The sequence below is a fragment of the Egretta garzetta genome, unplaced genomic scaffold (genome assembly GCF_000687185.1).
Source record: "Egretta garzetta isolate BGI_Z169 unplaced genomic scaffold, ASM68718v1 scaffold584, whole genome shotgun sequence".
Lineage (NCBI taxonomy): Eukaryota > Metazoa > Chordata > Aves > Pelecaniformes > Ardeidae > Egretta > Egretta garzetta.
This window is the reverse complement of record NW_009259529.1, coordinates 713,579-719,568: the sequence shown is the minus strand read 5'-3', so window position 1 is coordinate 719,568 and position 5,990 is coordinate 713,579.

Sequence of the window (5,990 nt, the reverse complement as noted above, 5' to 3'; positions counted from 1 at the left end):
TCTATGTACTTCATTATTCAGTGTGGACTGCTGTTTTAAGAGCGGAGCATGGTATTTGTCTGTAAAAAATGCTTGCCGTGTTGGGTTCTCTCCTCCACAAACTGGCCTGTTCCAGCCCCTTGGCTGTTAGCTACTGGTCAGCTTCTCACTTATCACCCATTTGACTTTCCCTAGTCACGTTTCCTGTATGTCTTGTCCTTCCCTCCTACATATTTTTTTAATCAATATATCACAATAATTATTATATATGCCATATATTGTGACATGCTCTATATCCTATAATAAAACCAATAAATATTCCTCAAAATGTCAGATTTTACTTGGCTTGTAGGTTTCTTCATTCTCCCCTGTTCGTTCAACACACAACTGTGGATCAACTCTATTATTCTCTCAACCTGGTCTTCACCTGCTGCCCATGACATTTTTCACCTCACTAGCAATCAAGTGAATCCTGCTGGGCATCAGCCCTTTCTTCTCCACATGCCTCCACTCTTCTTCCTCCCTGCTTTTTTGGTGCAAACACAAATTTTCCTGTGCTTTAACTCACAGGTCTGTTTCTTTACCTCACATTTGTCTCCTTCTGTCCAAACTGAAGTGTTTGGCATAGATTACCACCTCCCGTCATGGATGACCTGTACATCAAACTCCATAATCTGAAATAGAGATCTCCTTGTACCTCCAGCAAACCTTAACCACCATCTGCATTCTGCTTGCCACTCGGGACCAATAACTACTGTGCTACAGTGGACTCACACCTATTTAGACCTTCACCTCAAAATGCTATATAAGCCACAGAGATTAATTTTGCAAATTAAAAAAAAAAGACAAACAAAAAACCAAAACCCAATGCTTAGCTAATTTCATATCCGTCCAGCTTAAAAATTCAGCTCTCATCAGCTCATCCTTCAATTCCTTTTCTCGACAGTGCAAGCCTGCCCTGCTGAAAGTCTAATCACAATCCTGCAACAAATATATTTTAATTTATTTTACCTTTCTCTTTGTATTCCTGCGACGAGCCCCGTTTTCTACTGCATAAAACATAAATGGCTTATCTTCACCTTCAAAGACTTTCACAGCCTATTTCCACCTTGCCTATCATTCCTCGTTCAGTACCGAGACGCTTCTGCTCCAGTTAAACTTTCAAGCAAGAATCTTTGTGGTTTTCCCCCTGTTACCCCCAATGTGGGAGTATTAGCAACAACACCATCCCATTATCCTCCTTCAAACTCTCTTTTGCTTTGATGCCTACAAAGATCTGGACAAAAATTAGGCTGCTGGTATGTTAAAACTTTTACTTATTAGGCTAGACAATACAGACTCCCCTGTCTGCTCCTGTTATTTTATTATTTGCTTAATACCTACAGTGCAAGCTGCCCCTGTGGCAAAGACTGCCTTTTTTTCTACATCCGTAAAAACCCTCACTCAGAAGGTTTATAGTTCATGACAAGTGCTTCCAGGCAATATGGTAATACAAATCTGCCAACATGACGCAGAAATTCATGAAGCAAAATTTTATTTCTTTTAATCATTTTCTGATTCTAGTCATTTACTTTTTGGTTTCCAACCCTCAGGCAATACACTCATACTTTCCCCCACATCCATGAGGGACAAAGTTTTTTTAATGAATGGTGTTATCTTCCTAAATGCCCATGACACTAGGAACCAGGAGCAGCACAACCATAAATCATTTCATTATGAGACTCATGATGAAGTTCAGACTTGGCCAAGACGGAGGTTTCACTTATAGACCTCGCACGGGAGTTTAGAACTGGCCACCACTGCTGGAATTAAAAGTTGTGCACATATAACGGATACTTTTGCCCTCTATACAAGTTATCTTAATTCCAACTCCCTCATATCTTACCAATCTCTTACCAAGCACATACTACCTGGCAGCATCCTAACAAGACTGTACAGGCTCAGGCAAAAAAGTCCCACACCTTGGTTAGAAAGTCCTCCTCATCACATCGCCAGCAAAGTGGTGTGGACTGTGGCGTTATTCACGGGGCTCTCATCTGGTGCCTTTTCACCAGCAGTAACAGCCATTTTCAAGCTAATATTTTTACTAAGGGCAGGTTTTCTACAAGCATATAAACGAGCTCATTAAGTAACTTGCCTAAAATGTCATTTTTCAGCTTCCTGGAAGTTTCCTAATGTAGGTTACTGGAAAACTTTATTTTCGTATACTTCTATTTGTTTTTTTAAAAATAACCACAGCCCACAAGCAGACTTCCTCCTTACACAACTGAAGAACTGTGAGTCAGAAATGTGCAATATCTACCATGAGGAATTTACATTCCAGCTTCCCACAGTTCCTCCCAAATGACCGTTACCCTTTCTGAGGTATAAAGGAGAAACCAGATAACTAAGCAAACAACACATAACAGTACTAAAAAAGGCATAGCTGAGGAATTCAGAAAGAAACTGTGTATGTCTTGTATTAAAAAGCACTTACACGCTGAGATATATTTAGTACTGAAGGAATCAATGCCTTCTGTGGAAAAAAAATATTAATTATTATCCCTTTTGTGTTTAAAAACATGTATTATTATGTCATGGCTACTATGAAAAATGCAAATAATTTAAATCAATTGTTTTTTCATTATTTTTTTGAGTTCATAAAAATATGAAAATGGATACCACTGCTGAAAAGATGTTCCACTCTCCTCACATGACTATTTCCACCACCTTAAGTAAGAGCACAGCTCCTGTGCTTTATGGTGACTGTGTGCAGAATAGCTTATGTTCCAAAAGTTAAAATCTTATTTTTCATTAAATGTGTTTCAGTAGCATTAGGAGGGGTTTCATGGGGTTTTTTGGAGGGAAAATTGTTAGTTTTCAACAGTGATTAATTATTTGATATTTGACGGTTTTAACAAGCAAAACCAATTGAAACAAGACTGAGAGAGGAGGGAGACACCTCTCCTCCCAGTACTGCTCCGTCCTAGCTACATTTCAGGACCTAGAGCTCTTGTACTTTGGGGAATCTCTGTGCCCCCTTCCTTGGCCTTTTTAAGGAGATATAAGCCCTTCCACCCAATTGCTGCTCCTAGGGCAAGCCATAAGCCCTATTCATGATGCCCCAGTTGACTTGCACACAAACAAGATGACCTCCAGGTCACAGCACAAACATGGAACACACCAAAAGGGCAACACAAATCCAGCATACAAGAAAAACAGATGAAGGATAGGATCCATCCCTCTGAGGTGGAGAGGGAACTGTAGGTGATGGAGCTTACAGAAGGGTGGAAAAGGCTCCAGCTGACTGTCTTAGAGAATGAGAGCCTTGTCAGAAGAGGTCACAGCAACAGAAGTCCAGCATTTTAGACCAGCCATGAGACCAGGTTTCACATAAAGCCCCTCAAGTAAGCTTGTGATGTAAGTACAAGCAAAAGAATTAGAATGAATGTCAATGAGTTAAAAGAATAGAAATAGGGTGGTGAGTGGGAAATGGTAGCGAGGAGCTACCCCTCCCTTATCTTCCATGGACAGGAAAAGGACATAGCTCCACTAATCTCACAAGTTTTTTAGTGTTACCCGAATAAAATTAGTGATTACACTGACTGCAGATAATTAGACTGACCACAAATAATTACACTGCCCAAATTTGGTGACACAAGGCTTAGTATAATATGAAGTCTCGTCAGGTGAGCGAGCATATTTCCACACCAAAATAACATTCATAAGCATTTGTCCCTAAGCCCATTGGGAACAGCTGTTTTAAAAACTGCAAGCAACAACTATAGTCCTCAATGGTTTCTTCACTCACGTTGGGACATCGAATTCAACCAAACTTTCTTTTTTGTAAACAAGCAAATGGCAAGGTGTGGTACAACATGCGTTATCTTTTTGCAACAGAGTCCAGCACGCCTCTAACACGCAGACCCTCTGTGCCTCAGGGGCAGCAACTGACTCGGTACCATGCTGCGGAAACCACTCCGTATTAGCTAAATGCTCGACTCTTCTACTTCTTTTACCATCCTATTTTAACTACAGCGTCTGCCCTTCCAGCTATTGTTTGAACTTCACTTATTCATCATCATCAGTCCCACGGGTGAGACTCCTCTCTCATCCCACTACTGCCAGCTTCCCAGGCGAGCAGACTCCTGTGCCCTAATATAGTCAACTCAGCGCTTTGGTAGAACAACACGTAGCAGATATGTAAAGGTACACACAGTGGTATCATGCAGAGATGAGACATATCTCTACCCACTTGCCTTATACTTTTATGCTTCCCTGGGCAGCCCCAGTAGGCCACTTTTGGTTCTCCAACCCTAACATGACCTAAGAAAGGGGGGTGGAGCTAAACACTGTCACCACCATCACAAAACTGGGAAAATGATCAGGGAACTCAAAGAATAGTTAAAAAAACCCAACAAAATAATACCCCACCAGATAGAGGGGTGGGGGGTAAAAGAAAAAGCCTCAACAGTAAAAATAGTTAAGTGCAGGGGACACCAAGCACAGCAAGTCAGCAAATTACTCAAACACTATTCTGTCCAGAGACACGGTAGGATGTGGGAGGCCCCAAAATCACCAGGATCCTCTCTGTTAGGCTTCCTCTTCCCAGTGCTGTACGCAGAGAGTTTGGCCAGAGCCAGCAGAAGAGTGGTGAGAACACCACACAACGTGTCAATGCCTAGTCCTTTGGTCTTAACCAGTATGGGCATTTTTATACACCTCTTACCTCTGTGGACAACCTCACCAGTATCGATCATATCACGTAACCAGCACAGCTCTCCCGTTTAATTAACACAGACGGTGTAGCAGGGAGCAGCTGATTTGCTCCGAAGAGTTGCTATCAGCTCGAGGTACAGAGTTCAACAAGTTTCATGAGTTCATACATACACATGATGCCGTTAGCAGCCTGTAGTTCACCGAATGCAACCACTTAAGTTATGGAAATAACCCCACGTTACAGTCCCTCTCTTACTGAATTATTAAAACAAGCATTCAGGGCCAAGCATTATCTACTGAATAAACACAGGACCTATAAAGTTATTTATCTTTTTAAAGACTGCTCTCACTACTCATGCATCAAAACTGCACAAGTAAATGAATGTATTATTTTACCTGCAGCATTCACGCAATACCTGTTGCAGGAAAACCAGCCATAATAACCAAAAAAAACGTGAGATCACACAGTTGCATTAAAGTTTATGGACTTAAAAAAAATAAATAAAAGCAGCAGCAGCAGCAGAATCAGAAGCTGAGGAAGAGGGTGGTAAAACCATTTACTGCAGCAGAAGTGCCAGCTTGAGCTGGTCTTGCAACTGCACTGTCAAACCCAAGCATTTTAAAAAATAAAGTCCGTACTAATATTGTTTTAAGAAAATACAGTCCTATTAATAATGTTTGTATGTGACTTTAACTGAGATATGTGCATCTTGGAAAAAAGGCTTTTCTTATGGAACATCAAAATAACATGATTTGCCACAGAGTTTGTTTTCAAAGTGAATTTCAGTTCTCTAAGATTTGTCAGATCAACAGTTTCCATAAGATACACTGTAAAAAGAGAAATTGTCTCCTACCTGCTGCCTCTCTGCATTATCAAACCACAACAGGGAGATCATCTTCCAGTATCTCTGCAATTCCCAACACCCTTACAATTTAGCCCCTGCTAAACTGGGAAGTGAGATACGAGTCATCTGTTCTTTCCCCAGTTATTTCAGAGACAAACATCTATTCATATATATTTTTAAAAAGGTATTTAATTAAGTTTTATGCAAGGCTTGCTTAAATATATGAAATCAGGGCTTACTGACACCAAGAGGAAGAATTATAAAAATATTAAAGGCAATTATCTGAGGTTAATTTGCCGGTTTCTTTCAGTGAAAGATTTTCATTCTCTCCACTTTCCTTATGTAGCATAACAGATGAACTGGTTTAGTACAGGTGTATGGCAGAAAGCAAAGACCCCGAAGACACACAGCCATGCTAGTACCATTTGCGAGGTTACAGGGCATGTCCTTTTACATTACTGCACTTGC